This window comes from Loxodonta africana, chromosome 9 (assembly GCF_030014295.1).
Source record: "Loxodonta africana isolate mLoxAfr1 chromosome 9, mLoxAfr1.hap2, whole genome shotgun sequence".
Lineage (NCBI taxonomy): Eukaryota > Metazoa > Chordata > Mammalia > Proboscidea > Elephantidae > Loxodonta > Loxodonta africana.
Window position 1 is genome coordinate 72509973 of NC_087350.1, and position 24805 is coordinate 72534777.

The following is a 24805-nucleotide window of genomic DNA, read 5'->3' on the forward strand; positions in this document are numbered from 1 at the left end:
TTGGAAACAGTGTGTAAAATGGATATTGCCTCAGAGAAGCAGGAGCGGATGTGACTGTAATTCTGTAAGCAGCATCTAATTAACTGTTTCCCCTCTTAATATACAAGGTGGTAACAATGGGGGCTGCTCAGCATGGAACATACAATAATGAAGAACTAATCAAAACACAATTCAGAATTACATATCCAGTTCTGTCCATGGGAGACAACAACAAAACATATTTGGACCTGGATCTGATTGTTTGGCAATATGATTCTTGCAGAAATACCTGGAAATCTGAGAACCTCTCCAGGCCTCTGGTGAAAGATAAGGCCATTTGATTGGATCTTCCTTCTGGACAGTTGGTTGTCGTGCCCCATGGTCAATTTATAGCTTGTCCACTTCCCTTAAAAACACTGATAAAGTCATTGAAGAAGATTTCACATGCCCACTGGAGCTGATGAGGCATTTTAATATCTTATATACAGATTTTTTTTTTCATTCATACAAACAAGTAAAGGATAACTCCCTGAATATGTGTAGGCTCAATGTCTGTGATTACCTGGAATCAATGTTTGTTTTAAATTTTTATGGTGATTGGCTGGGTAATAGGGTTAACATTCCTTTCTCCAGCCGAATAACTTAGCATCACACTGTGTTCACTCTTGTCTGATAGTGATAAAGAATGAAAATGAGAATAACTGGATTGCTTTTATTCTCAATACAAATGCCCAGTGCTTGCCTTTGGAGAGATTTTGAATTAATGAAATTGGCATCTAGTATCTGAGGAGAAAAAAGTTTTCTCATGTATTCTAAGGGCACTTAGATTAAGAATGCCAGCACAGTTTCTATTCACTGAATTCTTTCCTCATACATGATTCCTCAATCCATTCACTGTCAACAGAACCATTCCTTGAAAGCTCTCTCTTGCTCAGGCTGGGAACCCCTATGTAAGTTATGTACATTATCTCACCTTCCCTGAACCTAAGGCTCAGGCAAGAGGCACATTCCCCAGAGGATGAATCCATTACCCACATAAACCCACAGATGCCTCTATGGTAAAGAGGAAGTGATGCATATGCATAGGCTTTGTATTATTCCCCAACTCTAGTGAGAATGAAAAAGACACACGCACAAAAAAAGCTCATCAATCTGTAAAATTTTTGGCATTTTAATCTATGCAATATTTATGAATATTTCCCCAATATGAGTCTACATTAATACATAATTTTTCTTGCAGTACCATCTCTTCAGGATAGGGATTGACATCTTTTCTCCCTCAGCCTTAATTTGTCGATGGAGCCTATTCTAATAAAACTAGTAGCATAGGGTGTGTGTTGACGAAGTCACTGAAACACTTGAATAACATGAGAATATAACATAAGAGTGTTTTGAACTCATACCCACAGATACTTCAAGATCCCTAATTGCTGTACCTCTACCCCATTTCATACGCACAACTAAAATTGTGCAAACCCTTGCGATGATATCTTTATACACACAGAGATATTCACTCATCTCCTAAATAAACATCCCAAAACCCAAACCATCCACTCTAAAACTTTATTTTTTTTCACATTTTGACATCTCAGAGAATAGAAAGAGTTCTAAGATTGATAGTGTCTTGGTTTTAAGAATTATGGTAAACTTTTATAACAAATTATATCCACACTTAATCTTAAAAATACCTCCTATTTCTCCTTAAATTCAGAGATGTTTGCAAATCACTTAAGTGAAAATTACTTCAAAATCTACTAGATTCAACATTTTGCACTCTTTCTACCTTAGTTATTATCATAGTGATGCCAGAGCTGGATACTGAGAAGATACAGCAAGTCAAATATGTAACAATAAGCAAGTGTCTAATTTTAATGTTATATTAATATTAAAAATTATAAATACATTTCTAGAAACATAATTTTGGCTACCTACATGATTCATTGATATTAACAGTTTTATTTACAAGGCAAATCAAGATATAGAACTCAATGGTGAGCTCCTGTCACAAATGAGGGTTTCTCCAGGGTTTTGGTTTATATCAACTATTATATAGGTTTCTAGATAATGTTGGAAATTATCCAGATGAGTGTGCTTGTTCCAATATTACTTGAGTATGGAAACTAAGATAGTACCAAAAGGATTTCTAATGAGCAGTTTTCTTGCAGCCCCTTTTACCTCTTGTTCCATAGACTATAGACGATAGTATTCAACATGGGGGTTAATCCAGCATATAAAAAAAAAAACCAAACCACAAATTTGTCGGTTTCCTTTGAATCTACAGCTGAGGTCTTCAGGTATGTGGAGAGAGCTGTCCCATAAAACAAAACTACCACAGTCAGGTGGGCTGCACATGTTGAAAAGGCTTTGCTTCATTCATCCACTGAGCTGATTCTCAGAGTGTTGGAGAGGATGAAGGCATATGAGCTCCAAATGAGAAGCATTGGCATGGGAAGGAGAAGTATGCTAATCATTAACATGATTAACCATGCCATGGAGTGTCCACACAAACCAGTTTCAAGGCAGCCAGAATTTCAGAAGTGAAAAGATTGATGATGTTATTACCACAGAGAGACAACTGCAGCACAGACATTGTTTCCACCAGGGCGATGAGGCAGCCCATCACCCAGGAACTGCTGCAATGTGTGCAAAAACCCTCCTGTTCATGATGATGGGATATCTCAGGGGGTTGCAGATGGCTACATACCGGTCATACGCCATCATGGACAGGAGCACACACTTGGTGGAGCCCACGACAAGGGAAAAGTATACCTGAGCAGTACATCCCGAGAATGAGGTGCTGTTTTTCCCTGTAACAAATCTTGCCACCACTGGAGTGAGAGCAGAAGAGGTGTACCAGATGTCCAGAAAGGAGAGGCTGCTGAGGAAAAAATACATGGGGCTGTGTAAGTGGGAATCCAGGATGCTGACGGAGATCAGAATAATATTGCCCGGCAAGGTGATCAGGTATATCAACAGGGACAGCACAAATATGATGATCTTAGCTTTGGGGTAGTGGGTAAATCCCAGGAAGAAAAACCTGTTACAGATGTCTAATTTGCCTGGGACATTTTGTTAAGTCATGTTAATCTGCATCTATGCATAGGAAGACTAACATTACATGCAAAACAGAGATCCCCCTCCGTATTTGCTGTTTTCTTTTTCATATGAACTTGTGGTTGTGCTTGGTGACGGTATCAGTAATATATGTTTGAAGGATTTGTCATTAAGAAGGAAAATTTCAAGCAGGAAGTCAACAGATTAAAAAGTCCTCAAAATGTTCTTTTTGTTTCAAGACAGTCTTTTGGCAGTGTTGGGGCGAGGGTAGGGTTTATTTCAGAAAGAGGGAAGAAACAATCTTATGCTTTCTTTCTCTTTTCTAAAACCATATTTGTAACTGATCTGTGGCTATGTCACCTATTTACCTCCTGACCATTGGTATGATATCTTCCCCTGGTTTGGGAAGTCTTCTTACACAGGAACTGTTCTGCTTTCTAAGTTCCTGGTTTCTTCTGATACTCCTAGAGATCTGTCCAAAATAATATGGGAGATTCAATCAGTAAATGAAGGTATAGACTTCTGCAGTCACAGATTAATTTACTGATGAAGACCTTGAGCATTTAGACATAGCCTGCAGTTTCCCACTGAAACCCAGGAAAATGGTAACAGATATTCCCACAGTAAGGGACACATGGCAGAGTTTCTTTCATATCAATAGACTTTCCCTAATGTTTGCGCTCCAGAAATATCCTCCAAAGGACCAGTCATTGGCACTAGAAGGCAATTTAAGTTCTTTGTTTCTTCTGAAAACTTTCCAATTCATGTAACAAAGTTAGAAATCTATTTATGCAGGATTACAAATTCTGAAACTCCAGGGACAATATCCCACAGATCCAATTATAGTCAGGAGATGGCCTGTTGTATTTTAGTGTTATTTAAACAAGAAATAAATATACTCCCGTCTACACTATCTTTGGGAAGGGGAACTTTGTTCCTGGCTGCAATATAAGAATCAGTCAAGCTGGTCAATCTGTATAAAATTATGGGCAGTTTCTCCTTCAGGTTGAAGGAGGATTTTATTATTTGTATGACATCAAGATGTACTTGATGTGTAGCCCACCAAAGATGGGAAAAGAGAGCTTAAGGAACTCTTCTATTGATTATTATAGCTCAAGAGAAGACTGATGAGAGCAGATGTTCTTCATGAAAAGTAGAACCCCTTTTAGGAAGTTAGCTACACCATATAAAGGCATCTTGGCCCTTCAGAAATCTGTCATAGGCTCTGTTTATTTGAGTGGTACTTTATAATCCTTGTTCACAGTGTGCTTGTTTTCCAAGTGAAAGACTGTGGTGGTATGTGGAAAACTTGCTGTCAATTTCACCACTGTACAATTGTGATTGGATAGCATTTTTTTTAAGTAACAGTTTTTAATCATGGGCTTTGCTGAATTATTTATGTCAGTTATCAAATATGTCCTCATTCTCAGAGAAGGTTGTAAATTTGAATTTCTGCCAAGATTTTTGAAAGCACAACCAGAAATACCCTCTCACTATTATATTGCAGTTGGAATGAAGTCTTGGGATCTTTTATTAACTCTGTTCTCCCAGGGGTATAGCTTTCAAGACCTTGGGATGATGCATATGACTCACTTAACTAGAGGAAAACTTGATGTATAGGAAATGCTAGGACTTTAATGCTGAAAACATTTTCCACTTCCCCGCTTCAGTTTTTTTCATCTAGTGCAACAAGTTGATGATCCTCATTTAGTTTTAGTTTACTCATTTATAGAAGGGTGATATCAATATTACCTTATCAGGGTTGTTGTAAGGAATAGAGATTTTATGTAAGGCAACTAACACTGTACCTGATGTATAGTAGGTGCTTAGTAAATATTAGAGCTTTCTCCCTTTTATGGCTTTTTACTTAATTCTTGACTCCTCTTCTTTCCCTCCTACTGTCTTTATTCTTCCTTTTCATTGTTTCTATCCTTGTTTGACTCTGCCAATGCCCTTGGTTTTCTTTCCTCATTTAGATAAGATTTGCTGCAACTATAGCACAAATTTTTGAGGCAAAAGAGGAAAAAGAGACTGACTGACATCTGGCTGTAGAGCCCCCTTCCACCAGGATTTCTTTATCCAACACCCTTCCCAACTCACCTGGTAGATAAGCATGTTCAGTTTCTGTAGACCAAGACTTGCAAGACCTGAAATGAATGGCTTAAGTGGACCTGATTGTGCCTGGGGGGAAAGATCAGAAAAATACACTACTTTAGGACTACCCACATGTCTTAGGCTAGGTTCTATAGAGAAGCAAAACCAGTGTTACATATACGCACACACACAAACATGTATATATGTATATATTTAGAGAGAAAGATCAAGGAAATAGCTCATGCTGTTGTAGAGAGTAGCAAGTCCAAAGTCTGTGGGTTAAGCGTCAGGCTGGAGGCTTCTCCTGACTCATGTAGCTGCAGGGGCTGACAAACCCAGGATCGGCAGGTCAGATAGCAGGCCACTGGCTCACAGGCTGCAGGGGCCGATGAATCCCAAGATCAGAAGGCAATATGGTAGGCCACTGACTAAACTTCTAAGAACTGGAGGTTAGATGATGATGAGCCAGGTGCTAGACACAGAACAAGCAAAAGCCAGTGAGCTTTGCCAGAATGTCCGTATATATTGGATGCAGCCACACCTCTGAAGAAACTCCCCTTACAACTGGTTGTCTGATCACATCATGGAGGTTATTACATTATATCACAAAATGGAGGAAAGCTACATCATTACATAGAGAAGGTGACACCAAAATGTACAAAATTTTTGTATATTGTTTAAGTAAAAATTTATTATTTTTTAATAAAAACATCCCTGTAGTTATTTATCTCCCACCTGAACTTAGGGTTATCCCCCACCTGAATTTAAAGACCATTACAAGATTAGATTTGATGCACTGAACACTAATGATGGATGACTGGATGAGTTGTGGCATGCCATCAAGGACATCATACATGAAGAAAGCAAGAGGTTGTTAAAAAGACCAGAAAGAAAGAAAAGACAAAAATGGATCTCAGAAGACTCTGAAAGTTGCTTGTGAATGAAGAGTAGCTAAAGTGAAAGGAAAAAATGATGAAGCAAAAGAGCTGCACAGGAGATTTCAAAGGGCAGCTTGAGAGGACAGGTGTTTTAATGACATGTACAAAGACCTGGAGATGGAAAACCAAAAGGGAAGAACACGCTCTGCATTCCTCAAGATGAAAGAATTGAAGAAAAAATACAAGCCTTGAGTTGCAATATTGAAGGATTCTATGGGCAATATTTGAATGATGAAGGAAGCATCAAAAGAAGATGGTAGGAATACACCAAGTACTGTACCAAAAAGAATTGATCGACGTTCAGCCATTTCAGGAGGTAGCATATGATCAAGAACTGACTGTACTGAAGGAAGAAATCCAAGCTGCACTGAAAAAAAAAATCTCCAAGAATTGACAGAATATACCAATTGACATGCTTCAACAAAGGGATGCAGCACTAGAGGTGCTCACTCATCTATGCCAAGAAATTTGGAAAACAGTTACCTGGCTAACTAACTGAAAGAACCCCATATTTGTGCCCATTCCAAAGAAAGGTGATCCAACAGAATGTGGAAATTATCTAAGTATCATTAATCTCATACACAAGTAAAATTTTGCTGAAGATCATTCAAAAGCGGTTGCGGCAGTGCATTGACAAAGAACTGCCAGAAATTCAAGCTGAATTCAGAAGAGGGTGTAGAACAAGGGATATCCTTGCTGATGTTAGATGGATCCTGGCTAAAGCAGAGGACACCAGAAAGATGTTTACCTGTGCCCTACTGTTTGCAAAAGCATTCGACTGGTGGATCATAACAAATTATAGATAACACTGGTAAGAATGGGAATTCCAGAACACTTAATTGTGCTCGTGAGGAATGTGTACACAGACCAAGAGGCAGTTGTTTGAATAGAACAAGAGGATACTTCGTGGTTTGAAGTCAGGAAAGGTGTGCATCAGGGTTGTATCCTTTCACCATACTTATTCAATCTGTATGCGGAGCAAATAATCCGAGATGCTGGACGGTATGAAGAAGAACATCAGGAGTGGAGGAAGACTCATTAACAACCTTCCATATGCAGATGACAACCTTGCTTATTGAAAGTAAAGAGTACTTGAAGCACTTACTGATGAAGATCAGACTACAGCCTTCAGTATGGATTACACCTCAACATAAAATAGAAATCCTCACAACTGAACCAATAAGCAACACCATGACAAATGGAGACAATATTGAAGTTTTCATGGATTTCACTTTACTTGGATCCACAATCAACCACATGGAAGCAGTAGTCAAGAAATCAATAGATGCGTTGAATTGGGCAAATCTGCTGCAAAAGCCCTTTTTAAAGTATTAAAAAACAAAAATGTCACTTTGAGGATTAAAGTGAGCCTGATCCAAGCCACGATGTTTCCAGTCGCGTCCTATGCATGTGAAAGCTGGACAATGTGTAAGGAAGACTGAAGAAGAATTGATGCCTTTGAATTGTGGCGTCCGTGAATAATATTGAACATACCATGGACTGCCAGAAGAACAAACAAATCTTAGAAGAAGTACAGCCAGAATGCTCAGTAGAAGCCAGGATGGCGAGACTTCATCTCACAGACTTTGGACATGTTATCAGGAGGGACCAGTCTCTGGAGGACACCATGCTTTGTTAAGTAGTGGGTAATCAAAAAAAAGAGGAAGACCCTCAATGAGATGGATTGACACAGTGGCTGCAGCAATGGGCTCGGATGGCGTAAGACTGGGCAGTTTCGTTCTGTTGTGTGTAGGGTCACTGTGAGTAGGAACCGACCCGATGGCGCCTAACAACAACAACAGTTAAACAACAAAAACATTTTCTTTTTCTAAGCCCAGCTTACAGGTATCAATACACCTACAAGGCTAAAACTCTATGCTAATTTACTTTTTGAACTTTCTAATGTGCTTCAGTCAGAGTGCACTGTAATTACCCAATTACAAGGATGCCTTGAATCATGCTGCAAGCACGAAGCTGTAAGCACGGGCTGTTTTCGTTGCTGCCGGTGTTTTTATAGGCACTGATTTAGTCAGACCTTCTGGTGTTTTAGCTATAATATTGTGGTATTAGTATTTGTGAACCTGTATCAACAACTTTGAGAATGAAGTAGTAATTAAAAGAAGGAGTGATTTATAAGTAACACCAGTACAAAAAAATTACTAGGGATTACGTATGGTCTGGTGCAGAGGAGATCCATGAGGAGTGACACCAAGAGTTACCGCGCTGGAGTACACAAACCCTAGTGATGCCACTAATAGCAAGGTCAGAGTAAATAAATAGACACTTTAGGCCTGACCTGCCTATATCACGTGATTGCCTATTTTGTGGATAAGGTGTCTTAATCAGCTTTTTATTATTGTTACAGTGCATAAAATATGGTAGTGGTTGAACAGTGATTTGTCAAATGAATAAATAGTTCATTCCAAAGGATCACGCTCTTGCAAATTGGCACAAGATGACAGGCAAGGAAAGGCTATGCTGGCCTACCTTGTTATAAATCGGGATGCAGCTCTATTGTGAACTTTACACTCCTTCATTTTCTGAGTGTAGTTTCAACTATTCCATTCGAAGGATTATTAACAATTTTAATTTAAGCTATAAAAACCTCAAACCAAACTCAGTGCAGTCGAGTCTATTCCGACTCATAGTGACCCTATAGGACAGAGTAGAACTGCCCCATAGAGTTTCCAAGGAGCGCCTGGCAGATTCGAACTGTTGACCCTTTGGTTAGCAGCCGTAGCACTTAGCCACTACACCACTAGAGTTTCCATTTAAAGGTTAATATTTTTTTTTTTAATTCAATGGAATAGTTAAAACTATAAGGTCCCTGGGTGACACAAATTGTTTGTACTCGACTACCAAAGGTTGGCGTTTTTAAGCCACCCAGCAGTGCTGCGGTGATCTGCTTTCATAAAGATTACAGCCAAGAAAACCTTATGGAACAGCTCTGCTCTAGAACACATGGAGTCGCCATGGCAGGAGTCGACTCCACAGCAACTGGGTTTTTTGTTTTGTTTTGTTTTTAATGTTATAAGGCCGTAATGCCACTAGATGGAGACAAAGACTAGTTTGTCTTTCATTGAACGCTCCTGAAACGCTTTCTTAGGAAAAAAGAACAGAAATTCACTGGTTTGTTTTTCGTATTGTTACTGATATTTTCAAATAGTAAAAAAAAAAAAAAGGTTTGGATTCAAAAGACTTTAAAACAAAAATAAACTTGAGGACAGCTTGAGTAGTGTTTTATTTCAAAGATTAAATATAAAGTAATCCTGTGCTCAGCATTGAGTTGGAAGCTGTGGGGAATGTAAGTAAGTAGAAGTCTGCATCTCTGCCCTTGAATTTATCAATCACTCATACGTTAGTGTATCAGTAACTAGCTCCCTTGCCTCTCCATTTCTTAGGGTAAGTGGTAGAAAAGCTCTGTGAGGGGCACCTGTGGCTCTACTAATCTTGCTTGTGGTTGGCAGTACTGGTTTCAATGGTACTACTTAAACTGCAGTCAAGGCAGAACTCAAGGTCATCTGGTAGTATGGTTTCTGTGTGAGTGAGACTGTGAAGGTGGCCGGCCTTTATAAGACAGACGCTATTGTTTCCCGTGAATGACTTCAAAGACCTTAAGACTGTTTGCCAAGAGAACAAACCCGAAAACCAAACCTACTGCAGTTAAATTGATTCCAACTCTCAGTGACCCTGTAGGACAGAGTAGAACTGCCCTATAGAGTTTCCAAGGAGGGCCTGGCAAATTCAAACTGCTGACCTCTTGGTTAGCAGCCATAGCACTTAACCACTAAGCCACCAGGGTTTCCCAAGAGAGGATTGTAAATGTCCCCCAGTTGGTTTCTGCTTGGGGGATAGAGGTTGTTAAATTTCATGAAATGGCCGACATGGCCTCTATATGGAAATGTAAAAAATGTATCATTGGATCTTCATGTTTAGAAGCAATGAGAAAGTTTTATTTTCTTCCTTTTTTTTTAACAATCATGTTTGAGTTCTGGTATATGATTGGCAAATATTGAATCAATGGAAAATACCAAAAAAAAAAAAACCAAACCCAGTGCCATCGAGTCGATTCCGATTCATAGTGACCCTATAGGACAGAGTAGAACTGCCCCATAGAGTTTCCAAGGAGTGCCTGGCGGATTTGAACTGCCGACCCTTGGGTTAGCAGCTGTAGCACTTAACCACTACACCACCAGGGTTTCCAGTAGAAAATAGGCGGACATAAAAGTAGGAAAAGGTAGAATGGGGAAGTTTATAAGTGACCAAATAGCACTCATACATCAAGTTTTATACAAAAAATAATGACAATATGGAGCCTCATTAAATGATGATTGTCCAAGATTCCTGTAACGGATACTCTAAGACCTCTTGGTAAATGGACCTCATTTTTTTTTTTTTGAGTCTTGAAGGACACTAGTTGCTTACCTTGTATGCAAGGTAAGATGCTGTTTGTAATATCATTCTATGTTCTATTTGTCATACAAGGTGAAGCTATGAGTTGGGATCTATTTGGTGGCAGTGGGTTTAGTCTTGGTTTTGTATACAGCTAAATTGATCACTAGAAGGAATGTTCAGAAAGTTTAGCAAGTACTTTTGTCTTAGCAAGAGCAAAAGTCAACAGTGGTACCTAGATTTTTGGGGTTGAATTAAATTTGCCTTCACAAGATGCTTTATTTATATCATATATGGTTAGAAAAGATGTTTTGTTCCTTCATACATGCAACAAACTTTCAAAGAATACTTTCTACGTGAAGGCCCAGTTTTCAGCAGAGAGCTCTGAGCTGGATGAGGCCCACTTTCTGTCTTCAGGAGAATCATTCTGCGGAGGTGAGCTCATTCAGGAACCTGGTTACACACGTGCGCACTACAGCAGCATGAAGCACAACCTGAGTATCTACTGAGATTGGTGCCAGAAAATAAGACAAGTGTCAGACACCCTGCACGTGGCTGATGGGGATCCCATGCCAGTTTTTGGCCAATTCGCGTACACCTGCCATTGCCTCTTCTCTCAAACCTCATTGACCGTTCGGCTGGCCACATCCCCGGGACAGACAATGTGGATGGGGAGAACAACTGGAGAAAAAACTCTTGAATATATATCTTTGAGCATATTTGCTGAGTATTATTGTCACCATGATTAGTGTCCTCTTCCCCAATGAAGGACAACCCCTGAATGTCCTCTATTAACCTTAATGTGCTCATTAATTCTCCAATTCATCAGCATTCTCAGATAAATTACTTAAATACTTAACTCTTCTTTCACTGGCTTCATTTGCAAAACTCTCATTTTTTTCTTCTTTCCATAGCTTTGAACATATGAAACAATGTATTCTTGATTATGTAATTTATTCCTTTAATTGAATCCTATTTCTGCAGAAAAAAAAAACTCTTCCTAATCTGTATGCCAGATTTACTACACTTATGCAGAGAACACCGTGTTTCTCAGGTGCTCTGCCAATGGAGTGAGTGTGAGATCCACTGATGTAAGAAACACACCTGAAGAGCTGAGGGGAGAACTGTCAGGCAAACTGATTATTCCTAAAATAGCAACAGGAACTCTTGTAGCAGGATATAGCTAAAAATGGAGGCTCACATAATAATGTAAGATATAGTCCAAGCCTTCAAGGAGGCATGCAGACTGAAGATGCATCTCACTTGTTTTTACTCACCACTGTGTTCCCAGCATTCAGCACTTTATTGGTGCTCTGTAAGTACTTGTTCACTGACTATAGGAGTGAATGGACTGAAAATAGTTAAGTCAATAGTTGGAGAACTAGGGACCCTGTCAAGAACATCTGCCTAAAGGACCAATAATTTATTTAAAAATTATGATTTGCAGTTAGGCCACAGGAAGACTGCTATTCTGGGTGTTTTTATTATGAACTTTATTATTATTAATAAGAATTAATTTAGAAATTGACAAATGTAATTAAGTAGGAGACTTCAAAATAAAATTGAATAAAATCTAATTTGTGAATCTGTAAATCAATAAATGAGAAAAATATTATATCATGATGCAATAAGCTTAAATTTCCTGTGATCCTACCTTATTCTTAACTCACATAGAGCCTCTGGCTATCACATGGTTGTTTACTTGTACTTAGCCAGTGTGCAGTAACAATTCATTGACTTGAAATTGAAGAAATGTCTGAGAAGTAGTCTAAAATCAAAAGCAATAAGATTCTTTGATAATCAAAACTTTATACCATGAAGACAAGTTTAAAGCTGTACTATGTAATGAATATTGTTTTATTCAAATTTACAATGCACCTGCCTTTTCTAAACTTTATTCATTGTTTTAAAATAACAATTTTTAAAAATCATCACTGACACAGGATTACATCATATGTCAGTCTCTACTAATAGAGGCAAGAAGTTTCTTTTATTAAGCTTTTATTAGAGACCAAATCCTTTCCACTGTGAGAAAGATCAAGTAATTTCTAGACTTTAAAATTCTTTTAACCCAGGAAAATTTATGCCATGAATATTTCAATAAGGAAATATGTGAAGTAGTTAACTTGTTTAAGGACTTGGTAAAAAGTCATTTCAAAGAGACTCAATTCATGGAGGACTTTAATTATAGCAAGAGGTCTTTTGATGTTGACTTCATGTTTGTGCTAAGGTCATAGACTGTTATTATAATTTAAGTGTTTTGATACATACTGACATTTTTAACTTGCTGAAACACATTTAAATATTTCTGTAAATCATCTAGCAAAGGTGAAGAGAAGACTACCCATAACCCCAAGTATCCTTGAGAAATCACCGCAGCATTCTTTATGGAGTCATGTGACAAACAGTCAAAGTTGTTAGTTCTTTCGCAGTGTCCTGTTGGGACCAATGAGTATAGATGCTACCATTTCTATAAACCAAAAAACAAAAAGCAAAAAAAAAAAAACCCACTGCCATTCAGTTAGTTCAGACTCATAGTGATCCTGTAGGTTAAAGTAGAACTGCCCCATAGGATCTCTAGGAGCCATAATAAAGTGGCTTCAATGCTTGGAGATAAAGCCATCTGTGAGGGAATCTCCAAGGACTCAGCACATGATACTGAGGAACTTAGCCTTATGCCTACATAACCATGGAGTTTACAAACCAGTACAGAGATAAATAACTGAGTTATGGACAACGTTCAAGCCGTACTAAAGTGATTAGGCTATAACAAGAGAACACTGTCACTTATTCAGTATAATGGTTCCTGTTAACAAAAGAATGGTCTTATCTGCTTGAGTCTAGCAAAATGTGACAGTGCATTTTTAATATTATCTAAAATACCAGCTGCTGTCAAGTCAATTCTGAATCACGGCATCAGAGTAGAACTGTGCTCCATAAGGTTTTCAGTGGTAGATTTTTCAGACATAGACTGCCAGGTCTTCTGAGGCACCCCTGTGTGGAGTCAAACTTTATCCAGCAAACAGCAGATCTGATCACTAGAAAAGTATGTAGGAGTGGGGAACATGGACAGACCATTGGCTTTTCTATAGCTTTCTTGAAACATTCCTCAAGAACATCCTATTCCTTTACACTCATTCTTTGTTATTGAGCAAATTTCTGATGGCACATTCAAAATACCTAAATGCCAGGGAGAGATTATTCTGGGTTTGTTGGAAGTGTTTATTCTACCATGGTAAATTAGTAAATCTGCTAGTGTCTGCTTTACAACTGATCTGTTGAGAATCTGGTTGTTGTGGATCAGTCCCTAAGAGACTGACAAACTCAAATTTCTGGACTGAAAAGCAATGGCCAGACTCTGGGCTGTGTGAACTCAACAGGCTCTGAGGGAGGCTCTGAAGACTTGAGTGGGCCACTCCTTGCCTTCCTCTCTGATAACTGTGTTCTTTTCAAAGCCAGCATGCTGTATGTAATCATGACCATCTATTGATTAATATGTGGCTTTAAACATCAATATTTTCTTAGAAACTGGTTTTTCGTATTTAAAACAGAACTACCAACTCAAAAACGGGTGGACGAAGTTAGGTCCAGTGGTATCACTAGGGTTTGTGTCACCCCCCACATGGACCTCCTCCCATATCAGACCATACGGAATCTTTAGTAATGTTTATTATTAATTTTAATCATAGAGTAATATGTGATAAATATAATTGTAAATTGCTTAAATGTAATATTTCTTAGGTTATATGAATATTAATGGCAACATTGTTTGGTAAAATCTTTCTACACTGAATTACATTTTTAGTTGCAACATTACTAGTAACTGAGCGGAAGCCTTTTTTGATGTTTCACCTTCTTTTCCTTTAATTACAACTTCATTCTCAAAAAGTTATTGATATAGTTTCACATATACTAATTGCCACAATATTGTAGCCAAACCGCCAGAAATTTGAGAAAATCAGTGATTATAAAAACACCAGCAGCAATGAAAACAACGGTGGGTACTTGTATCGTGTGCAGACAAAACCATGTGATTACAAGTGTCATTGTAACTGGGTAATTTTGACGGCTCTGACTGGAGTGCGTTCAAAACGAAAAAAAAAAAAAAAAAAAAAACCACTGGCTTCAAGTTGATTCTGACTCATAGTGACCTTATAGGATAGAGTAGAACTGCCCCATATGGTTTCTAAGGAGTGGCCGGCAGATTTGAACTGCTGACCTTTTGGTTAACAGCCAAATACTTAAGCACTTCTCCACCAGGGCTCCTTTAGAAGGCTCAGAAAGTAAATTAGCATAAAGTTTTAGCCATTTGGGTATATTGATACTTGTAAGCTGGGCTTGCGAGAAATATTTTTGTTGTTATAACTAGCTACAGGGATATTTTTAATAAATAAAATAACAAATTTCAGAAGAAACACCGCACAAAAATCTTATAGACAATCATTTTGGTGTCACCCCCGCTGGCAGTGTCAACCAGTAAGGTCTGCACCCCGTGCGCTTCCCCTAGTGACACAACTGGTAAGGTCCCCTTATAAATTATTCTAGTTTGCCAGATACATTTTGCCACTGAACATCCTATCACGCTAAGATCCTCTCTGTAAAGCTAAGCTCAATCAACTAACATGCACTGTCTTCATGCGTCAGCTCTTTCATGCTTTCCATGGAAAGAACTTGTTCCTAGTGGAACTGTTGGGCATAGCAACAACAGCAGTAACAAATTTGTGAGTTATTACCATGAGTTAGCCAATATACTGGGTTCTCTCACAGATATTGAATTACCAAATTAACTCTTCACCTGGTGAAATAATTTCCATTTTACAGATAAAGTAATAGAGCTCATGATAATAATTTGCTCAAAGTCCCACAGTAGAATATTTACAGGTAAACTTAGGCTCATGTGACTCCAAGATCCATGCTCTTTATGGCATGTGCTGTTTATTCTCTAACTTATTAAATGAGTTTTAGTAGAGATCATATCCTTTAGTATTACAATAATTTTCTGGAAAGGAAAACGTCTACATTGCAAACAACCTAGGTATTACAGTGGGATAAAAAAAAAACCTAGGTATTACAGTCGGATAGATCTCACCAATTAAGACGATGGAATACAGAAAGTAGCATCTACTAATCAAATTATTTAGAATTTCTTGATAGATGTCTGACTAAAAATATTTTTTTTCTTTTTTTTATTGTACTGTAGGTTAAAGTTTACAGCTCAAGTTAATCTCTCATACAAAATTTTATACACATATTGTCATGTGACACTAGTTGCGGTCCCTACAATGTGACAGCACACTCGGCCTTTCCCGTGTCCGTCCACCCAGCTCCTATCCCTTCCTGCCTGCTCATCCTGCCTCTGGACAGGAGCCACACATTTGGTCTCATGTATCTGCTTGAATTAAGAAGCACACTCTTCACAAGTATTATTTTATGTTTTGTAGTCCAGTCTAATCTGCATCTTAAGAGTGGTCATCGAGAATGGTTTTAGTTCTGGGTTAACATAGCGTCCAGGGGTCATGGCTTTAGGGGTTCCTCCAGTCCCAGTCAGACCATTAAGTCTGGTCTTTTTATATGAATTTGAGTTCTGTTCCACATTTTTCTCCTGCTCCGTTCAGGTGCTTCCTGTTGTGTGTTCCCGGTCAGGCGGTCATTGGTGGTAGCCAGGCATCATCTAGTTCTTCTGGTCTCAGGCTGATAGAGTCTCTGGTTTATGTGGCCCTTTTGTCTCTTGGACTAATATTTTCCTTGTGTCTTTGGTGTTCTTCGTTTGTCTTCATTCTCTAACTGAAAGATTTTTAACTATTAATTAACTCAGCCATGGTTTGACTAGGTTGATTGTCTGCGGCTTAATTGCTCTAAGGCTCTCCCTTTACCAGCCTTTTCACAAATACGTTTAAAGTTGAGTCCATTATCAGGTGTCTGTGAAGGGGTACTAGATTTACCTTTTAGGCTGAATTTTCTCATCAATTATTGTGTGAAATTTGTGTTTACATTTATATAATACTTTGATGTTGTATAAAGCTGTCTTTTAAAAAGTTTTCCAAGGTGTATTATTCTTGTAAGTTATTATTTCCCCTTCTTGTAAAAGGATAAATTGTCCATGCCTTTTGCCATATAACTTGCAGTGCCTTCTGTAAGGTAGGTATACATTCTCACCCCATTGACATTGTATTGGCCATTGGATTTACTTTGGCCAGTGACCTGTGGGTTTGTGTGATGTACGTCATGAACCAGTTGAAGTTTTGGAAACCATTTTGTGTTCTAGCCAGTTCTCTTGCTATTTTCCCTCTTTATCTCATCAGTAAGTCCCAGATAAGGGCTGCTCCTTCATCTAGGGTGCTAAAATGGGCAAACATCTGGACCAGAACAGTAGCTGACTCAGAGCCACTGAAAAGTAAAAAGAACAAGAAAGAAATTGTTGTTGAAAGCCACTGGGACTTGGGGGTTGTTTGATACCACAGCCTAATTTAGCAAAGCTTGCTAATACAGTGGTCCAGAGAATAAGCTATATTTTATACTTGACCAAGTACATACAAACGTGTGTACACAAAGCAGGCTTGGTCATTTATATCCTGATGTTTAACTTTAGTTATAGTCCATTTGGAAACAATTTGCCTTGATTAGCTTAAACTTATGTGAGCTTTAATGTCCAGTTTTCCTTATCAGCAACACATTCTTAGTGCAAAACATCATTTGTATCAGACTTTTTCAGCTTCATCAAAACTACTTTGTTACCAATCACTTCTGTGCATGGAGAATATATCCTAGTAACTGACTGAAGTAGGGCAAATTTGAAGCACCACAACATCATCAAAAGTATTTTGAATTAGAGTATTAAAATTAAAACCGACATATACAAGATTCTAATTTTCTGAATGTTAACATACATTATAGGATATATGGTAACTTCATTATTCATTATTCAATCACTCATTACTCATCAAATCATCAAGTATCTATGCCAGATCAGATTAAGAAATGAAAGATCAATATGATATGACCCTGGGTCTCAATAGTTCAAAGTCTAATGAGAGGGATAGTAAAATAAATATAATTGTAATGAAATGTGCTCTTGCAATTATATGAACAAATTGCTGTGGGAACCAGAGGTGAAAGCAATGAATCATCTGGGTTTGCGGGGAAAGCTTTACCAATGAGGAGATACCACCTGGGTCAGGTCTTAAAGGATGGATGAGAGTTTGCTGGGTGAAGAATTGAAGAGGGATTAGGGCTTTGAAGGTAACGAAAACAGATTCTAGAAACACATTGACATGTGGCATTGCATATGCTTGTAGAATAATAAGAAATTCTGTGTAGTAGTTTTTTTATAATTACAAGGACAGAGGCTAGAGGTTCAGGTGGTAACTTGTAAACTGGAGGCAGGTTACAATGTTTGACAACCTGGAGTGCTTGACTCCCTGATGCTTACTGTTTTTCTGTCAGTGAGTGACTTCTTGTCTAAAGGAGGAGATTCAATGAATCAGATTTAGGTCTCCCATCATTAAGCAGGCTCTAATTTTAAAGTCTGATTATCCCAGCTTCTTGGACTTTGATTAGCCTCTGATTGATGTCATGTTCAGTGTCACTGGTGGGAAAAATGTACTTTTTTTTGTTCATACTGAGCGTTCTTTATTTAAGAGATTGTCAATGTATGGTTATCAGACTACCGTATCAGAAAAATTGGAGAGTTTGCTGAAAAAAGACAGACTCCTGGGTCCTGGCATTCTGATCTTATTGATTTGAGGGTAATTTCTAGGAATCTAAACGTTTAACCAGGAATCTAAGTATTTAGCAAACAATCTGCAAGATTCTATTGTATACATAAATGTGGGACCCTTGCCCTATAGGATAAAATTCAAAAAGATATAGTTATATTGATTAATTAGAACTCTCATATACCTCAAACATTTTCTTCACTTTAAAATAAATTACAAGACAATGTATTGATAACATTAATCTAGAGTTACAAAACCAGCTTCTAGATCTAGAAGACTGTAACCACATGGGTTAGGATTAATTCAGTTTACTTACTCTTCTTATATACATTAGAGCAGCTGTTACAACATGGCAACCCATTTGGTTGAAATTTGTCTGGAGAAGTGTTTGATTAGGCCTCTAGCCTAATTTCCAAGTGTTTGTATTTATTTCCACATTAAAACATTGAAATATTTTATGTAAAATATTGCATTCACATAAAGCAATATACAGCTGGAGCTGGTTAGGGAATGACTCCTTTGGGAAAGTACCTGAGCTCTCTAGTTTACCATAGTATGTCCAGCCACCTTTGTTCTGTTATTCATAAGGCTGACTCAATAGTACCTAACAATGACAACAGCCCAGTTTACTTTACCCTGCGCTCTTGCCTGGCCCTTAGAACTTGTCCTATGTCCCTGCAGCAAGATCACCTCATATCTGGCCACTACCTGCCTTCCTTTTTATTCCCTATTCTTTTCTCAATTGCCCTCAATACTCAAGAAATTTGAAGTTGTCGTGGATTTCATTCTACTTAGATTAACGATCAGTGGCCCTGGAAGCAGTAGTCAAGAAATCAAATGATGCATTGTATTGGGTAGATCTGCACCAAAAGACCTCTATAAAATCTGAAAAAGTAAAGGTGTCATTTTAATAACTAAGGTGTGCCTAATTTAAGCCACGGTATTTTAAATCACCTCATATGCATGGGGAAAGCAGGACAATGAAAATGAAAGACTAAAGAAAAATTGATACATTTGAATTGTGGTTTCGGAGAAAAATATTGAATATACCATGGACTGCCAGAAGAATGAACAAATCAGTCTTGGAGGAAGTACAGCCATGATGCTCCTTAGAAGCAAGGATGGTGAGACTTATCCTGGACAAATCATCAGGAGGAACAAATTGCTGAAGAAGGATATCATACTTGGTATAGTAGAGGGTCACTGAAAAAGAGGGAGGCCTTCAATGAGATGGATTGACACAGTGGCTGTGACAATGTGCTTAAACATAGTAACAATTGTGACAATGTCACAGGATCATAAGGCTGACTTGAAGCACCTAACGACAACAACAGCCCAGTCTGCTCCACCCTGGGTTCTTACCTGGCCCATAGAACTTGTCCTGTGTCCCTGCAGCAAGGTCACCTCACATCTGCCCACCACATGTCTTCCTTTTTTATCTCCTGCTCTCTTCTCAATTGCCCTCATGATCAAGCATTGCCAAATATTGGAGATGGTTGGACATACTATGCCTTCATGCTTCTGTGTCTTTGTGCATGCTAGCCCTTTGGTTTAAAATCTCCTTGATAATCTTATATTCTTAGTCATTATTTAAGACCCAATACAAGTGTCATTCAACTGTGCAGCCTCCTTGGCTCCTTCCAGACCAGGTTAGCAATTCCTCATGTGTGTTCTCCACAACTTTGTGTGAAACTCTGCTGTAGCTGTTATCACATTGCACTATAATAGGCTATTTACTTGACTATTTCCACAATCAGGCCAAGAGCTTCTTCAGTATTTAGCATTTAAAAAACATTTTTACCTGGGTTTAGTATAGAAAGGATCATCTCAAGCCCACAGTTGACCAGAAGATCCAGTAAACCCAGACACAGACTCAATCTCTTAATTATTTTAGTAGCAGAAAGTATGGTACTATTTTGAGGAATTCATGACCATTTTGACTTTACTCAGAAATGTTAGGCAGAATTTATCAAGTAGGTTCAGTTTATCCTTTTTTATTTCACTATTGTGATTACACTTCTAAAATGAAGTTGGATATATCACAGGAGGACCAAAAACCTACTTCATTAAAATTCTTCCTGTCATAATGTGCTATAACTACATCTTAGCTGGATGCCATTGGTGATAATTTCTTAGAGGAAAATCCTGCTCTATATTTAACTATTACATTATCTAACACTGAAGTCACATTTAACTCTGAATTCTGTTTATTCTTTTTTGGTAAATAGTTCATTACTCCCTTTATAATAATGCTAGTTTCAACTATTCCCTGTTGTTTTCAACATTCCATTTCCCCCAAGTAGCATCTGAAGTTATTTTTCCTTCCCTTGAATATAATATACATATTCATTCTCCCCCTCACTTCCCCCTACCCCTGGCTGAATGCCATGCTGGTTTTCATTAATTCCTTCTATAATATTTGTATGGTATGATTTTTTAAAATTTATTCTATCTTCACTTTTGCCTTATTTAATTCAGGGGAATATTTGGGAAATGGATATGGTTTGCATAAGGATGCTACGCAAATAAATTACGCTGCTTCCAACTGCTATAATGGGTAAGCAAACCTTGCAAAGCCATTTCTACAAAGTCCATCTGCAAACAATGAGAACATTTCTGATTAACGTAGGTTAAAGCAATGCTGGAAGTCATTAATGCACTTCAATTACACTTGCACACTTCACATTTTAAAAAGTAGCATGGGTTTAAATGTTTGAAATTATCCTTTCAGCACCAGTTCCAAAAAGAATGTATGAATCTGGTCCTGCTTGGCTTATAGTTCTCTGTCCAGATGGAATTGGGCATGTGAATTTATAGAGCATTACAAGCTTGGAGGTCCAGTGATTGTACCATGGTGCTTCACAGATCAAATTTTTGTCCTTTGTGAATTGTTGCAAATATGATAGCATTTAATTTCTAATGGAGTTTCAACTCCATTACAGTTAACTGGTAAGTTAACTTAAAGCATATTTTTGGAGCTATTAGAAGACAGAGCCTGAGGAGGAAAGGCAGAGTTGGGGTCGTGGTACTGGTATAAAGTGACACAGAGCAAAAAACCCATTAACAACAAGTCAATTCTGACTTATTGTGATCCTATAGAACAGAATAGAACTACCCCATAGGGTTTCCAAAGCTGTACACCTTTGTGGAAGCAGACTGCCACATCCTTCTCCCCTGAAGTGGCTGGTGGGTTTGGACTGCTGACCTTTCAGTTAGCTGCCAAGCACTTAGGCTCCGTGCCACCAGGGAAAGAGAGTGGGTACAGAGGGGGGCAACCAGGCTGGAATATTTTTCCATTTCTATTACTCTCTATTAATGTTCTCTTTTCTTTTCCTTCATAGAACATTTTAGAATTCAATATTAAGTAAACACTTATTATTTAACTGCTTGTTACCTCTCTCCTTCACTAGAATATAAGTTTCAAGAGTGCAGAAACTGTGTTAGTTTCATTCTCAAACATATATCTAGCATTGACCACAGTGCTTGGTATATTGTTGGTGCTTAGGAAATATTTGTTGAGTAAAATCATGAAAAGCTGAGGAGTTAATGCATTCCCAAATTCTGGACATATATAAGCCATAAGGATCTGAGTAACCCTAGCAGAAAAAGAATTGTAAAAGCAACTCAGAGTTAACTACAAACAGCTTCAAGGTGAGAGATGGAGCAGGAGAAAATTCTGATGATTCTCTATAGAATCAGTATGATAATATCCTTTAAAAGATTCCTTAAAAGATAAACTAGCTGTTTATAACTGATTAAAATTGACAAAGAAGTAATCAATATTAGTATGTGTAGTATGATGTTACTCCGGACATAGCTATGATGGCCATGTTTCTGAATAAATGAGGAATTCTTCTTTTGCTGAGAATCAAATTAGCAATTCTTCCTTCTACCAAAAGGAGTTTAAAACAACTTCTAACAACCTCTTCATTCAAAGCATTATGGTGCCAAGTGGGTTCCTTCATGGCTGCACCCTGTGATCCAGAGGGTTAGGCTGAATTCCCTATCACTTCATGGTAAAGGATAAGGGATAGACTTTATTGGGGAAAGGGAAATCTCACAAGACAAGATCAGCAGCACAGAGATGCAAATGGCCCTCCAGTCTCTTACTATCACACAGAACGATACACTAGAACAAAGGCTTCCACTGATGAGGTTGTGAGTCTTCCTTCTTAAAGGGTAGACATAACATGGTCTTATCAAAGGATGAATGTATAGACATTTTGGATTTTGGTTACCAACTCATTATAAGAGTTGTCTGGATGCTTGAAGCCTACTGTCTAGAGGCCTTGGGACCTGTGCAGTTTTCTCTGTGTGGAAGGAAGTCCCAAGACACATGTGATACTGACCCTGGGTTGAGCTCCTTTCTATTGGGAGGAGAATACACTTCCAGTCTTTTCCCCACATTACAGTTTCTCAGCTTCCTCATTGTCTAGGAAACCCAGGCAGAGAAGTACAAGTTTTTGTCAGTACTAGTTTTGTGCCCTTTGACAAACTAACTTCTCAAGGCCTTGGCTTCCTTACTTTATAATTGGAATTACAATGTATATCTCATAGAATGTCTTGGAAAGTCAGATCTTATTTCAAATTAACTAGATGTATATTTTTTTCCTTAAAAAGAACTGTAGAACCATTTAACAGAGGCCACTAAAAACACACACAGTTGCATTTTGCTGATCTTCACTACTTTTTGGGATATACATCCAAATGATAGCAACTTATTCTGGGTATAAGTTAACTGGATGTAAGTGGAGAGCACCAGAATGCCAAACTTCCTCCTGAACTTAAATATTATTAATTTGCATGGACCTGAATTTTAGAGAATAAAATGCCAAATAGTCAAAATTTTGAGACCCTTTTATTCACAGTTTTATTGCAAAGTAATTTTGGCCCAAAACAAAAGGCTAGCATGGTTATTTACAACTAATGTGAAAAGGACAATTCTTCAGTTTTCTGGCACACAGTAAGAGCATATTTATCTGTTTCTTTGTAAAATCCGCATGGAGAATCTCAATGTTCTTATTACTCCTATATAACTTAAACCTGACATTCCATAGGGTCAGGAATGCCTAAGGCCTTAAACAGTCTATGAGGAGAGAAAGAACTCAGCATGGTGTGCAGTGGAATTTATAGAATGTCTTCTATATACCAGGTACCATAATTTATCTTTTACATACATTATTGGAATTTTTTTTTTTTTTTTTTGCCACAGTAGTTCCAATGGCTTGTCTTCAGGGGTTCATTTAAATAAAAAAAATTACTAAAGAATACTGGGTTGCTATTTGAGGGAAAAAGTTACTTAATTTTCTTTCTTAAGGGAAAGAATTATTCTCAAAATTCTCTGTGGACTTAAGGACTTAACAAATTTCAGAGCAAGGGTGCAGAATTTTTTCAACTACCAAAATTGGCCAAAATAGACTAAATGGAAGAATAATTTAAATTAGACAAACACAAGGACAATGGCTGTGCTCTTTCTACTAGGGAGAAGAGTTCCTTGTCTGCAGTGAGGTGAGTGGATATGGCTATTCCAGAGCAGTGGTGGACCTGATAGTGCATAGAGGTTTGGGGTTTAAGAGCTGGAGTTAGATAAATCTAGGTTCAAATCCTGGCTTTTCTAACTTTCCAATTTTGTTCCTTTAGAAAAGCCACTTTCTCTTAGTATTAGTTATTTTTTAAATTTATTTATAAAGTCAGAAAAACAAAATACCTATTTCTTACAGTACAGACTAAGTTAGTTTGTACAAATAATACACCTAGTTTTTACAGTCCTAGCAGATGACACAACCTTGTTTGCTGAAAGTGAGCAAGACTTGAAGCACTTACTGATGAAGATCAAAGACCACAGCCTTCAGTATGGATTGCACTTCAACATAAAGAAAACAAAAATCCTCACAACTGGACCAATGAGGAACATCATGATAAACGGAGAAAAGATTGAAGTTGTCAAGGATTTCATTTTACTTGGATCCACAATCAACAGCCATGGAAGCAGCAGTCAAGAAATCAAAAGACGCATTGCATTGGGTAAATCTGCTGCAAAGGACCTCTTTAAAGAGTTGAAGGGCAAAGATGTCACCTTGAAGACTAAGGTGCACCTGACCCAAGCCATGGTATTTTCAATCGCATCATATGCATGTGAAAGCTGGACAATGAATAAGGAAGACCGAAGAAGAGTGGACGCCTTTGAATTGTGGTGTTGGCAAAGAATATTGTACATACTATGGACCTCCAAGAGAACGAACAAACCTGTCTGAGAGGAAGTACAACCAGAATGCTCCTTAGAAGCAAGTATGGCGAGACTCCATCTTACATACTTTGGACATGTTGTCAGGAGGGATCAGTCCCTGGAGAAGGACATCATGCTTGGCAGAGTTCAGGGTCAGCGGAAAAGAGGAAGATCCTCAATGAGGTGGATTGACACAGTGGCTGCAACAATGAGCTCAAGCATAACAACGATTGTAAGGATGGCTCAGGACCAGGCAGTGTTTTGTTCTGTTGTGCATAGGGTCACTATGAGTTGGAACTGACTCGATGGCACCTAACAACAACAACAACACAGTGCTGGGCATATGACGTTTCAGTAAATGGTGTTACTGTTATTAAAATTTTTATTGCCTAGGCAACATGTTAAGC

At 38.1% G+C, this 24805-nt stretch overlaps 1 pseudogene; it reads right to left on the reverse strand.

The window, feature by feature from the left end:
- Positions 1-2025: 2025 nt before the first annotated feature.
- LOC111749887 (olfactory receptor 13F1-like) lies at positions 2026-19639 on the reverse strand (annotated as a pseudogene).
- Positions 19640-24805: the final 5166 nt, after the last annotated feature.